Genomic DNA, 15,598 nt, shown 5'->3' on the forward strand with positions numbered 1-15,598 from the left:
GTTATGCTAAAATCTTATATTTCACTTAAAAATAACATTATAAGCTTATAAAACAATGTTAAATCACGTCGATTTATTGAAGCAATAAAATTCAATTGAGAAGTTGTTGTTTGTTTGTTTTTTTAGCATATTTAAATAATATAACTCCGCACTTTTATGAAGGATATAAATAAAACCTGGGAGGGGAAAACTTGGTTAGGTTATTTCAGAGTCAAAATAAAAACATTATTTTATTTAATTAGTTTTGGTCAATTAAATTCGGATCGAGTAAAATAATTGTTTTTAATTTTATTAATTTATTTTTAGCTACACAGATAGAAAAAAAAACAGTAAAAAAATTTTCTTCCAAACGGTGAAAATTTTTCTTCGGGCTTTATTTGTTAGGTGTTAATATATGCTATTACATTTGTTACTTATAAATTCCTCTCGCAACAATTAAATTTCAATCAAAACAGAATAAGAAGTTTAAAATATAAATTTGAATCTGGATTTGAGTTCATTTTTATTGCAAGATTCAATTCAAACCGTATCCAGTGAAAAGAAAATCAAAGATTTTCCAACTTTTATACATGGTTTCTAGCTTAATTATTTTGCTTAATTGTTGTTCAAGATATAGTGAAAATTTTGTGTATTAGAGGCTTCGATTAACAATCTTATTTTAGCTGATTTGTGGGACATGCGCACAAATAATACTTAGGATTAATGTTTTTCAGCAATCTGAATCTATGTTATTATTCAAAAACCTGATTCAACGTATTTTGACTTGTTTTCTCAATTAAATACAGATAAGCATTGATGTAATATAATTTTTGCTTGTGGACGAAAATTACTTTGTGAGTGTAAAATATATTTTTCGTGTATTTTAACGTGTTGTAATGAAGGGGAGATATATTTTCCTCGTGCCGTTGGTGGAATACCAACAATAAAGTCAAATGATTCTAAATTGTGACAGATATATTTATTACAAGAATGCTATTTTCAATTCGAGTGAAAATGTGACTTAATATTTTTTCATCTTGTTTCTATAACATTTTTGGAAGATTTAGATTTTACTGGTTTTGTTTGTGAGTGAGAAATTTTGAACTTTGTGAGTGAGAAGAGAAAAGTTCAAGTTGCTTTCTGAGCCGTTAGTATTTTTGCTTTACTGAAGTAAGAATTTCCTCTTAATTTTCAATTTTATTACTTGTTTGTTGTTTTCTAAATGAATTCTGATTATAAAATTTGAAACATAAATTTGCTTAATGTAACGAATTTTCTATTGAGAGATTAGAAATTATTGTAGTAAATGAGAATGTTTATAATTTTATAGATAATCTCATTTAGAATAGTAGTCTTAAATTCTCTATTTTATTGCATATTGTTTTCTGAATAAGACTTAAGATAAATATTGAATGTAATATTTGAAACGTATAAAATTGCTTTGAGTCACAAATTTTGAAATGGGAGATTAGAATTTATTATTACATAATTTATAATATTAATATTAGATTCCTTAAAAACTTTCTTATATCGAGAAAACGAGTACTTCATACGCGTGTATATAAAGTTGAAATCGGTATAAGTATACGAAATCGGTAAATGCAAATGTATATCAGTGACAATACGAAATTTAAAAATTTTTTATTTACCTTTAAGGAATTTTTGCTGGGCTCAGTATCTTAATCAAAATTATTTTAGCCTGTTGAATTAAGAAAGCAATTTGCTTTTTCGAAATAAATTGTTTGAAATAATATAATTTATTAAATTAGAAAGAGAAAATAAAAACACTCAAATTTTAAAACAAATAGCTAATTGTAGCTTTTAGGACTTAACGTTGCAAAAAATTCTTTAAATTTATATAAAAATAATGACTTTAAACCGAGTTTTTAAATTAAAGGAAGCAAAAAATAATCACATAGTAATTAAAAAAGCTTAGGGTTTGATTGTCAACTTTCAACAATTTAATTCTTAACTTTCTAAAGAAACTTCTATTTTTGTTTGAAAGATTAGCATCAAATCTATTGATCAGGGCCTGTTATAAGGCCTTGTATCAATTTTTAAGCATTTCTTTCAATGATTCTTTTTAACAAAAGCCAGATGCTATTATTTAATGTACTATTAGTATGTGTATATGATACCAGCATGAATAATGTATTCTTAGCATAGGCCATAGACGATACATGGTGATTTATTATTAAGATTATTATCCATGCTATTCATAAACCTTGCATTTTTTTGCAATATTTATAAAAATTGCTTTCTTCCACGCCATTGAAGTTAATATAAGAATCATATAAAAAATTTTGTTTATGGAAGTTTTTATTGCAGTAAGTTTTAGGAGGAAATTTGCAAATATAAGTTTCAACTTTGAGAACTCGTTTAAAGGTTGAAAAAGAGATTGACCTGCTGTATGCAGGTTCCCTTTCTGACCAAATCATTATTGACTTTAATGCCGCAGTGTAAAAAAAGGGATCCATTACAGAGTGACAATTGTTGTAATTTAAGATTTGACATTTTAATATTATTATAGAAGAATAGCAACATATGCAAATTTGCTAAGAAAGCATACTACATTGCGACGCAGTAATTTCCCCGTCGTAGGCTGTTCTTTCTGAAAAGAGATTTGAAAAACACCCTAGAAAGGCCATTAAGGTGATAGCAAGTATGTTGTAACAAGCGAATACAAATAGATAATGTTAAAAAAGTAATAAAAAAAATTTAAAAAATGAAATCCATTTACTACGTTGTCATTTCTTTTCTCTTTTTTTTAAAAACATTTTTTGAAGAACTATTTTGATTTCTAGAGAAGAATGCTTTTACCTAAAAAATTAGGAGCCACTGTACTTTATAAAAGGTAGATATGTTTAAGCAGCAAGTTTTTGTGAATAAAATAAAATAAAGTGTACTACTTTTTAACGTCATCTGCTACGTTTTAATAGTAAGTTGTGACGAAGGGAAATAGGGGGCATGATAGATATTTAGGCAAGGAAAGGCGCATTCAGGATTTCTAAAAATAGCTGAAGAACATCTCTATTCTTCGGAAGAAGATAAATTAGCCGGTGATCGCACACACATTGCTTTAAGAAAAGGTGGGTTAATTACTATTATAAGGGGGAAACCATGTTTATTTTTCGATTTCCCTTATTGGTACCAGAAAAAAAAATGTCCTATTTTCACTTTTTCCATTACTTGATCAGCAGAAAATTGTTTTTCCTTAAAAAAAAAATTTTGTAGCTATACAATTTTGGCGATAATTTTTTCCTCGCTATGAATATACAATATTTGATTCTTTAATATTGACATTTTAACGGTAACTAAGAGATTTGTCGTATAATATCAGACTTCTCATATTATGCCACACTCGTTAAATCGAGCTTTTATTGTATTATCAAATAAATATGCACGATAATATCGCGATCATTATTAATAACAATGCATACCGAATACGATAATACCTCGATCATAATTAAATTACTATGATTATCGAATGTGATAAATATCGCGATCGTTATCAATGAATAACATCAAAAAGAAAAATCACAAATTTAACGATAATTATTTAAATCGATATTATTGCTAGTGTTGATGATTTTTACGTGGATAACGAAATTAACCGAAAAATTTAATAGATAAAAGTACGTTAAAATTAAATTTATAAAATAATAAAAGCTAACACGTGAGCTTTTAAACAATATTTTTCTTTTCAAATTTATCATTCATATATAATTTGACATAAAAGTTTGTCCGCTCTTGACAAATTGATTTATCGACATTTTAGTCACGTAAAAACATATTTAAATATCGGAGTTATTGATAAATTAAAAGGATAGATAGATAAGCTAAAAGCTAAGGATAAATCTTATCTTTTAACAATGACGTGCTATTGTGAGCTTTAAAAAATAATATCTTTGTCTTTTGATCATTTTGGTAACGACGTCAAAATTACAAAGATTATTATTTTTTAGAGGAAGACTAATAATTTTTGTAATTTATTTTAATCGAAATATTTTTGCATCTAATTACTTTCCTTCATCTTATGTATTTAATTAAGAAGAATTTATAGTGGACTAATTTTGGAAAAATGATGTAAGTTTCATTTTGAGTTTTTTACAACTTTAAATTATTATTTGTATTAATGTTGGGATCCTTTCATTTTATTTTGAGATGATTGTTTTTTTTACACAATTTACTGACAGTAAGATTGTTTTTTTTTACACAGTTCACTTTCAGTAAGATTCCTTTTATTTTTCTTTCTGAACCTCCTTTAAATAAAATCTACAAATTTTGCAAGCTTCGTAGGAAGAGTTTTCTTTCAAGCACAATCATAACGTCTAACATTTGAAGTTTATTCGAAATATTTTTTTCTGTTGATGGAATTAAAACAGAAAACTTTAACCAAAAAGAATTTTTATTAGATCTTAAGCCCAAGTGTTAATTTGACCTTTTATATGTCTTTTAAAATTACTCATATGTTATGATGGACAATTTCTTTTAGAATATAGTTTATTAAAATACTACCTTTGCTATTGCTACGAAAACAATTTTCTGAAATATGGATATTCCATAGTTTTGAACAATATGCACAATAGTAAAATCTCTCCCCAAAACACTGTTTAAAATTTTTCGGATTTAATTTGTTGAAATTTTATTTAAGCAGTGCTAAAACTAGTAATAAACTATAATTTAAGATTAACGCGTTATTAATTACATATATTAGTAAACGTAGGAATTTTTATCTTAACATTGCTTAACAATTCAGAAAATGGCAAAAATAATAAGTAAAATTTTTTATGAAAATTAAACTAGTTTTAAATGAAAATATCGTTTTCAAAAAATATTTTGAAAAAAGATGTCATAAATTAATCGAAAATATTATGAACTTAAAGTACTAAGTTCTATCGATTTATTTGGGTTTATTAAATATCTCTATCTGCACATATACAGTACCGCTCAAAAGTATCAGTACACCTAGAAACTTATAAAAAAATGGCAAAATTCAAAGTGTCATAACTTCTTTAAAAATGATCAAAAATGCTTCTGCTTTAGCTCATTTTGAAGCTTAAAATCTCTACTTTTATGTAATTTTATTGTTTTTAATTAATATATTTTGCAACTATGTACAATTACACTCTAAACAATCATAGAAAATTGTATTAATTTTTTGTGAAGTTTGACGCGATGTACGGGCACAAAGGGGTTAGATATTGTTAATTTTTATTATACCATTGAAAAATTTGGACTTTTAGCTTTCATTTAAAAAAAAAATTCCAAAAAAACATGTTTTTTGACGAAGTTATTGTCAAATAAAAAAAAAGTTTTTTTTTCAGAATTTAATGATTTTTCAGCAATTATAATGAATTCCGCACAGGAACTATTTAGGTTCGTCCTCCTACCTTCGGTCTTCGATCCATTAACCAGCATAAATCATATGTGGAAAGTCCTTCAAGAGCAGTGGCGAAAAATAGACAAGATAACATTAAAAAAGCTGATTGATCGGATGCCTCGAGTGTGTGCTGCAGTTATAAAAGCGCGGGGAGGATATTTTGAAGAAAGCAAAATATGATGTAAAATATTTTTTCATTATTACATTTTTGTTTTCAAATTTTTTCTGAGAAAAATACGAAAAAATAAATTTCAAAATATTAAATTGTAAACGTTGATTCTTATTTCATTATTATATTTTCCAAAAAAAAAAGTTAAAATTGTTATAATAAATTATGAAATAATATTATCGAGAAATATTAAATTTTAATTTATTTTAATTAAAAAATTTTCATATCATATTATAATTACACTAAAATTCATTATAATTGCTGAAAAATCATTAAATTCTGAAAAAAAACCTTTTTTTTTATTTGACAATAACTTCGTCAAAAAACATGTTTTTTTGGAATTTTTTTTTTAAATGAAAGCTAAAAGTCCAAATTTTTCAATGGTATAATAAAAATTAACAATATTTAACCCCTTTGTGCCCGTACATCACGTCAAACTTCACAAAAAATTTATACTATTTTCTATGATTGTTTAGAGTGTAATTGTACATAGTTGCAAAATATATTTATTAAAAACAATTAGAGTACATAAAAGTAGAGATTTTAAGCTTCAAAAAGTTCTAAAGCAGAAGCATTTTTGATCATTTTTAAAGAAGTTATGACACTTTGAATTTTGCCATTTTTTTATAAGTTTCTAGGTGTACTGATACTTTTGAGCGGTACTGTATTTATAATTTATTAATATGATCTTAAAACATTTCAGTTGACACTGAATAAAATATGAGTTAATATCTAGCTAGAAATTTATTTTTTTAGAATAAAATATTTTGATCAACATTTTATAACACTTTTGAACTGTTTAAAATAGTTAAAACTCTTTGAAAGCCATCTAATGTTATCTAAGTAAAGCAGTTACTTCAAAAATTTTCATATTGATTTTTTAATTCTGTTGACTTCATGTTGAATTATATAAAAAAAATATCGCTCCCAAGGGCCCCTCTTATTGTCCGGGCCCCTTTCTAAATATTTTAAAATTAACCTATCCAGGAGCACAATCTAAACATGAAAACGCTTACGTGCATACTTTTTTCTAACGTTTTTTTACGTCTATTGGTTTTAACAAAATATTTTATTTAGAAGAATATTTCAAATATAAGAACTTTTAGAAAAACATTTCGAATGTATCAGGCACGCCGTATTCACCGACTTCATATCTTTTGATTCCATTTTGGGGGTCCGAAATGAATATGTGAGTGAGCGTTATCAAAACCTAACGAATCATTGAAGAGGAAAGTAAAATTAAAGCCTAGTTGATAGTCACGCTGAGAAAAAGTTATTAAGTACTAGGAAGTGATTAAGGACTATTAGAAGGACTTTCAAGTTTCAATCAGCAATCAAATTGATTTTAATATTTTTAATCCTGTCTTCCTCAACCCTAAATGTCATTGATTGTTTTACTTCATTTTTAACAAGCATTTTAAATATCTTCTCCTAAAACTCAAACTTTAAATAGTGGGAGAAAACGCCATTTTACTTAGAAATATGCAGCTTCGAAAAAAGTAAACGCATAAATGCAAAAAAAATTTCCTAAAAAACTTTTTTTAGTTATTACATCAAAAGAGATAAAATTTAATTTTTAGCAACTTTTTATATTATTGTATGATATTTTTTAGTGTATTTCTTCTCATTTTGGTCAAATAATAAAATCCTGTAGACTGAAATAATTCGATATTTATTTGCAATAATACTGTCCAAAAGGTCACTGAAATTAATTTTCGTACATTTTAATTAAAAACTCCAACCACTAAGAGTAAACCCAATTATATTTTTACATAGACATTGTTTTGTAACAGACAGAAAAAAAAAATTTTATGTGATAAAATTACACAAACAATATGTTGGAAGCTGCGTCTCAGGAGTTAATGCAGTGTGCCTCACTTAAATAAAGACAAATTGATTATATGATATAACTGTTCACAATGACAACAAATGAGAACCAACCATATAAAGAGTCTATATTTAAACTCGTATTTAGAAGGAGTAACATTTTTTCTGCCATCTACCCGGACAGGAAAGAAAAAAAAACATCGAATAAGAAAAAAAGTGTTGCGTCGAAGTAAAATCACTTCTGATTATAGCTAATATATCCACCATGTTTATATACACTGGTGAAAACAATTGAAGAAACGAATCGATATTTGACAATAAAAGAACTAATAAAGCGAATAAAACCTATCCTGACTAAAGTATCATCTGATATAGCGATAAACAAAAATGGGCGCATCGACGTTTAACACTTTTTACCAGAGTCCTTATCACTATCTGTGGCAATCGCACACTCTTGCACCAAGGCCCCCTTAAGCTCATCGATGGTTGTTGGAACTAATCTTAGAGCTGTGATGGAGCGTCCAAGGAAGCCCCATGTGTGTCCGATGGGATTAAGGTCAATGGGGATAGCAAGCCACTCCAAACGTAGAATATCCTTCGATTATAGGTATTCGTCCATCAACTGAGTCCGATGTGAACGGCGTTATCGTCCACAAAGATGAAATTTTCATATGTTAAACGAAAAAATCTCATATAGGGTGCAAAGATATTGTCCTTGTACAGCTGACTTGTCAGAGTACCTCTATCGATTACATGAACGTCGGTATGCCTGTCTGCCATGATCATGTCTTTCCAGACCATCAGACAACCTCAACTCTGATGGTCCTTTTCGATAGTGCTATATGGCTTATATCAACTCAAGGGTTCTCTCCAGATGAGAACACATCTCGAGTCGCTGTCTGTACTGATTCGAAACTAAACACTGAAGAGAACTCTCCCCCAATCATCCTCTGTCCAAGACAATTTTACTCGGCACCATCCTTGTCCAAGACAATTGTTCTCGGCACCATCCTAGATGGTACTTTTTGTGGTTCGCAGTCAAGGGGATGCAAACTAAAGGGTGCTTGACATACAGGCCAGTTGCAGTAGGTCTCTGTTCGACTGTTAACCGTGAAATGGGTTGTGCTGTTTGTTCCTGTTGGATGATACAGGTTAAGAGACAGGTATGTCGCAGTCACGAACCCATGCCTTTGGGCTAGAAGTTTCAAATAACAATCTTTAGCCTGTGTTGCTGCCCTTTTGCGGCCTTGACCATGTTGGCGGATCAATGTCTCTGTGAACTGTTTCCACAAAGTGGACACCACATTTCTCTAAACCCTGGGGTCCCAACAAACAAAACGAATTAGTAAAGGAGAAAGAAGATATCTTTTCCACAATTGGACAGCAATGTGGAGGCTACGGCTATGGTAGTCAACTTAACGCGGCCTTTTCCCCCAGGCCAAATGAAGACTACCAATTACCAATAAATGGTAGAAGCTCATGTACTGGCATTTTAAAAGCGAATTGTTAGCCCAAGACAGATTTCCCAACAAGAGAAGTCCTTCATTTACATTGCGAAATCTGCACAATGTTGTTTTTTGGATAATAGTGTGCATGTCATGAATGGCCTTCTCTTTCTCATGACCTCAATTGCCAAAAAATTGTAAAAGGCTATTCTTAGTAAAACTGTATATACACTATAAAAATTTTCTTGTATCTGAACACCAAAAATTGTGGTAACTACTTCACACTAAAGTGGCGCAAGTAGTGTTCTACCATACCAAAAACCAAAGATAGTTCCTGGTGCAGTGAAAAACTTGGGTCTTTTATACTACTTGGTGTAAAGTAGACATCACCATGTTTGTTATTCACTAACACTGAATTTTATAATTACAGTAAGATGTGATACACATATGAATCAGTAAAGATATTTTTATAAAACGGTAAAAAAAAATAAGAATTAGTGATTTAGTTTGCATACGTTCGCTAATTCTTGAAATAAAAATAGTTTGTAAATCAAACATACACTTAGCACAGAAAGATTTAAGAAAAATTGGAACTAGGGGCTTAATAGAACCAGAGAGGATGAAAATTAGACATTATATAAAAATATTTCATACAATTCACTGATACTTAAAAATAAAAATCTAAATATCCTTACTGCACAACTAAAAACCCATATATTTTAATGGCGAACTTTAGTTTCTGTGGATGAAAAGCAACAATGAAGACAACCACAAACACTCACCTACGCGTTATCGATTGCAAACAATTATAGACGATAACCAAAACACGCCAACATTGGAGTTTTCGGAAGCGAAAATATTTAAAAAATGGGTGTAAGGGCACGTAATATTAGAGTAAACATTATAAATTTTAGGTATTTAGAGCTATTAAATTGACCTTGAAAGCTTGATTTTGGGTGAACTTGGAAAAAAAAGTGCCCTCCAGCAATTTTTGGGGTTGTTGTACATAAAATTCGGAGAGATGTGACACTACAGATTTTACAGCGCAACATAAAAGTTTCGCCTGTGGCGGAATTAAAGACTGCCATCATTAAAACTGGACATAATTTTGTACTTTTATCCTCCCGGTATTGGTAAATGGTAAGCAACGTAACATATTTCAAGTCATATATAAATATGACAGATATTTTGACAATTTTCCCTTCCTTTTCTACTTATTTAATGGTTTTCCTTGTACAGGAAATGAATTACTCTTTGTAAATACGTGTTTAGATACAGCAAACTTTCTTAACACTAGAAAGATTGAAACTTAGTATATACTATATTGCCCAAAAGTAGTCAAAATGACTGGATTGTAAAAGAATAATTAATGTGTAAAGAAATTTGCTTAACTTTGAATATTTTATATATTATTTACAGTTATCTAACAAGTTATTAGTAAATATTAACAATTAAAAAAAATATATGCTGTACAAAAAGTCACAAAATTCTAAGATTGTGTCATTATATACATCATTGTTTTTCTAATTAAAATTAAAAAGCAGTTAAAATGACTTCCTTGGTCAATCTAATGTTAATACATATGTTTAGTTTTCATAGGCTTAATCTAGTTATGGCACAAAATAAATTATAAATTTAGGTGGGACACATTGTATATTAAAGGGATATTTTTTTTTAAGTTGGTCTCACACAGGGCCATAAATCCCAACATAACCTTCACATAGAATATATACAGAAGCTTTATATAGAGAAGAATATATGGGTCATTCTTTGGAAGCATGACAATTCGGAAAAAAAAATTTCTACAAATTTAAAGTCTTCAAAATAATCTAAATTTTCTTTTGTATATTTATTTAGTTACATTTGTTAAAATCTTACAGACAGCCGTGTAGTTTATTGACATTTGCTCAAGAAAAGAAAAAATAGAAATTCACTAAATTTTGAATGACAGGAAAATGACATATTAGCTTAGAAGTTAAGAAAACAGTAATTTTAAGCTAATAGTAAGTAACTCAATTTAAGAAACTCAAAAAAACAAAGTTGAAAAGTTAATTTTAACTTTTTATGACAATAAGTTCCAAAAATAATTATTGTGAACAGTTTGAACAAACCGTTTCTTCTCGGCTTCTTTTTTTTTCTCAGTTTATTTTTCCTTGATTGTTTTTAGGCCCCATGTTTTAAAATAACATAGAAAAATTAATTTTATAATAATTTACATTGGAAATTTTTTTATTATATTATTTAAATTTAAAATATTTCAAATCATTTTATTTTGCAACTTTATTACATTCTTTAATGTATACACCCATGTAGAATTTAAAAACAATGACAAAATTAAATTGTACAGTGATGTTCTTAGCTTATCCTTTATATTTTAACTATCTGTGTTTAGAAAAAAAAATAACCTAAAGCCTTTGCATTAGATGTACCATGAATTGTTTAAATTAATTCTTTTATCCACTGTATAAAGAATCAAAAATGTTTTTGCTGTACATATGTACGAAATAAAATTGTGTATAATAATCAATCATTAAATAAATAAATTACATACAAACATATTACAATCTTACATAAACTGGGTATTAGGTTAATATTTGCTTTCCCTCTTAACATTATAATGTTTAAAAAAAATTCTGGTTACTGGCATTCATAAGCCAGGAAAATGACAGCCAGGATAATGACAATTTGCCATTTTACAGCATTTAACTTTAACATTTCGGCCTAAGACGTTTACTTTCCGCCGAAAACAACAGGATTTCTTGAAATAACTCAGGCAAATCTATGTAGCTTATGCTATTAAGGATTTCAAGAAGACTGGAAAATGACAACATAAAAACCTTCTCACCTTGTAAAATTTTTTGAAATAGATTTTGAACCAGAAAGTTGGTTCTTTATTCCTGAAATAATACATGTTCTGATGGGATGGTATTCTAATCAATCTTTCAACATAAGATATTGATTGCTGGCCTTATCTATTTTGGTTATAAATGACTAAAAAAAAGTGGCCAGGAAAATGACTGATTTTCATGTGACAAACAAATTATTAACAGAAAAAAAAATTTCAACAAAGTTTTTGGAAATAATACCCTCTGCATGTATTCGAGAAATGCTTAGAATTGTTGAGATAAAGAAAAATTAGATATTGAAAAATTTATGAAAAGTTTTGAAGCTAGTTATTATTGGAAATATTGTTTGCGACATGCCAGGAAAATGACATTATGAAATTCAATTAAATTTTTTAAGTATACAAAACAGTCAATGTTAATGCAAAGTCATTTTAAAATGCTAATAAAAATGCTATATATTAATTTTTTTTAAAAGTTCTTTTAGTAGTATAGTATTAGATCTTGGAGCAAAAGACTGTCAATTGTTGAATTTCGTGAGAATCACCCATATATAGAATAGGGGATTTAAAATTTAAAACTTTCAAATGTTTGGGAGAGCTAGAATAAATTACGAACGGAAACAATTATTTTTGAACGCCCTATGTCAGAAAATCGAGCAAAAAACGTGTAACTTGTATCGATTACCTTAGTTGTTATTTTTAATGACTGCATAAAGGCTTCGTAAACCTATAGTAAATATTTATAGAAATATGGAATATTATAGAATATTATATGGAATCATGGAATATTATAGAATATTATGGAAATATATTTTATAAAGTAATATTTTCGCCTTACGTTTTCTTTTTTTTTTTTTTTTTNGTTTTTTTTTTTTTTTTTTTTTTGATATAATTTTATTAATATTCAGAGGAATTAAAAGCAATTTCTGGAAAAATTTAAGAATAATTACAAAATTGATAATTTAAAATTTCAAAAAAAATTGTCAAAACTGCGCAAGATGTGAGTATTTAAGCTAATTCCTTTATACTGCGCATGCGCAGAAATTTTTTTTAAAAAGTTCTTAATTTTGTAGGGAATTGTATTTAGTAACTAATGATAAAAGCTTTATTTGAATATCTTAAAAATTTTAAAAAATTTAAAGCAATGTTCTAAGTAGTTTTTGTAATCGTTAAAAGAAAGCTCAAAATGGTAAGGGGTTATCCACAAATTTCATCTTGCACTATTAAACAAGATTTATTAAAAATGAGACCGGCATTGTAGAGTATCCCCCCCCCCCTCTCATAAAAGTACGTTTTTTTTTCTTTCTCTACACCATCAAAGTTTAGTTTCCTGACGATTATTGTAAGGTATTAATATTTGTTATTAAATTTTGTCTTATGATATAAAATAAAATTTGTAAAAAATCCTTGATCGTTTTGAGCTTTCTTTTGAAAAGTACAAAAACTACTTGGAAAATTGCTTGAAACTTCTTATATTTTTAAGATATATACAAATCAATTTTTTTTATTAGTTGCCAAGTACGATACACTACAAAATTATGAAAAAAACTTTAAAATTTTTTTCAGTCAATGCACCGTATAACAGAACTGGCTTAAATACTCTTGCGCAGTTTTTAACGAATTTTTGTGTAATTTTAAATCGACAATTTTGTTTTTAATCTTAAATTGCAGAAAAATTGTGTTTAATCCCATTGATTATCTCTAAAGTAATGACGAAAAATAACCACTAAAGTAATCGATACATGTTGCAAGTTTATTGCTTGATTTTTCTGGCATAGGGTGTTCAAAAATACTTGTTTTCTTTCCAAATTTATTGTAGGTCTCTCAAATCTCCGAAAGCTTTAAATTCTATTGCTAAGCATGAAAAATTGCATGAACTAAACATCTTAAAAGCTACAAAATAATCCTTTAAGTATTTCTTGAAAAATTAAATATATATATANATGAATATATAATATTGGAATTTCCTTAATAGTTTAAGAGATTAAGCTTAAATATGGTAATGATTTTATGCAGCCAATTTTTTGAGTTTAGAGTCATTTACAAAATAGTACTTTTTCTGAATCAATATACATACCATTTTTTGAAGAATTTGGATTTGTGATTCTTAAGCTATTTGGGGTACCTTCAATTTCGAAAATATGTAATTTTTTTGGGAAATTCGAGTTTTTATCAGATAACTTAAAATATCGGTAGCTCTAATTAATCAGCAAATTTTACTCAAATTTTACTTCATTACAACAAAATTTTCCTGTTTAAAATTAAATGTTTTTATTCAACGCAACATCCATTAAATAAACTAATTTTTAAGAAAAAAATGATAGTGACAATAATGCAATAAATTAAAACTTATGGTGTGCTCAATAAGTTATTCGACAGGTTATTCTTAAAAAAGGTTTTATTCCATAATTTTGTGAGTTTTCAATTACTTATTAAATTCGTCTTTAAAATAACTGCAAAGCCAAAAAATAATTAAAACTGCGTAAAATATGAACAATTTGCCTTCAATCTAAGCATTTTGAAAAAAGACCGTCAAGTCCAAACTTTAAAGACTCAATATCTTATGAAATTACATCATTACTGTAATTTTTTTAAGGGTGTTACTGGGAGTGACTTTATTTATCCGTATAGAAATGAACCCTAAAAGTTTATTCGATATTCTGCAAATATATCGAAAAATAGCTTTTAAAAGTCGTTTAAGACTTTTTTTTCGAAATAACAAATTTTGACTTAAAAAATAATGTTCACAAACTTTCTGTACGCAGTGTAAATGCCTGTCCGGTTAATTTACAAACGTCACGAAAATCAAAATGCAAATAATATCCTTTAAAAATATCTAATGTTTTGATTAAATTTAAAATTAAAATTGGAAAAAGAAACTAGTTTTTTGTAAAACTGGCCTATCTTCTTTATTACTAAAGTTAATGTTTTAAAATCATTGATTCAGAATTTTTGTTATATAAACTTTATTAAAGAATAGCTTTAGTATACATTGGAACAATTACTTATTTTCTTGAATAGAAATTAAATTCTATTATTTATATAGCCGATAATATAATTATTTCACTCTCAAGATATTAAGTTATTAATTATTCCAATCTCAAATTCCAATTTCTTTATTACGATTTAATGCGTTTTAACTAAGTCTGGTATTTAGTATCATTTTTTAAGTTCTCAGTGGTTCTAGAATAACGAAAATAAAAATAAAACCTTTTTATTCTGCCGTTGTGAACGTGATTAAGATCATCTTCTTAATTATCTACCGATATTATAATGATAGTAAATTATAATGAGCTTCTAAAACCCCAAAAATTGAGATCATTATTCATTTGGAATTGCTATTGGCCCCATATAACAAATTTAAAACGTAATACGTGATAAAATGAAATTCCAAATGTGATTGTTGAAATAGTGAATCTCTTAGATTCAATTTAATTAAGCTAGGAATATAGTATAGTGCTAGGAATAAGTTTTTAGATCTGTAAAATGTTATTTTTTATAGTTTATATTCTGCAATTCGAGATCAATAAAAATTCTATTGTGCTTTGAAAAACGCAATTATTGAGGTTTTTTTCCCCCCTGCAAATTAAAAAAGAAAAGACGAAAGGAATATATACATGTATGTCTGTATATGTCACGGCGAAAGACCGAAATCGGTGGTTGTTGACTTTCACCGTTGAATGTCGACAATTACAGATATGATTTGGTGAATGTCCGAAATATTTATTACATTCGATTTGATATGAATTTATTCGTGGATTTAATTACATTTATTCGATATTTTAACCCTACACTGATGTTTTTTTAAGGTTAAGTGTCACTGCCCGGTATACATTTGCGTGGTATACCCTACACTGATATTTTTTTAAGGTCAAGTGCCATTGCCCGGTATATATTTGCCCGATACTCCAAACACTGATGTTTCTTCCAATCTATCGTCAGTAAGTATT

At 27.8% G+C, this 15,598-nt stretch overlaps 1 protein-coding gene across 2 annotated transcripts in view; it reads left to right on the top strand.

Moving 5' to 3' along the window:
- The first annotated feature begins 402 nt into the window (after positions 1-402).
- The window catches only part of LOC107452256 (uncharacterized), an 83,997-nt gene continuing 68,801 nt past the window's right edge, over positions 403-15,598 (top strand). The window contains exon 1 of one of the 2 annotated variants that reach the window (XM_043053184.2): positions 403-1,149. The gene's annotated coding sequence lies outside the window, so the exon portion shown is untranslated. Of the gene's footprint in view, positions 1,150-3,858; positions 4,066-15,598 lie in introns of those variants that run through there. The other variant, XM_021147705.3, reaches the window with a different exon arrangement.

The sequence above is a fragment of the Parasteatoda tepidariorum genome, chromosome X2, assembly GCF_043381705.1.
Source record: "Parasteatoda tepidariorum isolate YZ-2023 chromosome X2, CAS_Ptep_4.0, whole genome shotgun sequence".
Taxonomy (NCBI): domain Eukaryota; kingdom Metazoa; phylum Arthropoda; class Arachnida; order Araneae; family Theridiidae; genus Parasteatoda; species Parasteatoda tepidariorum.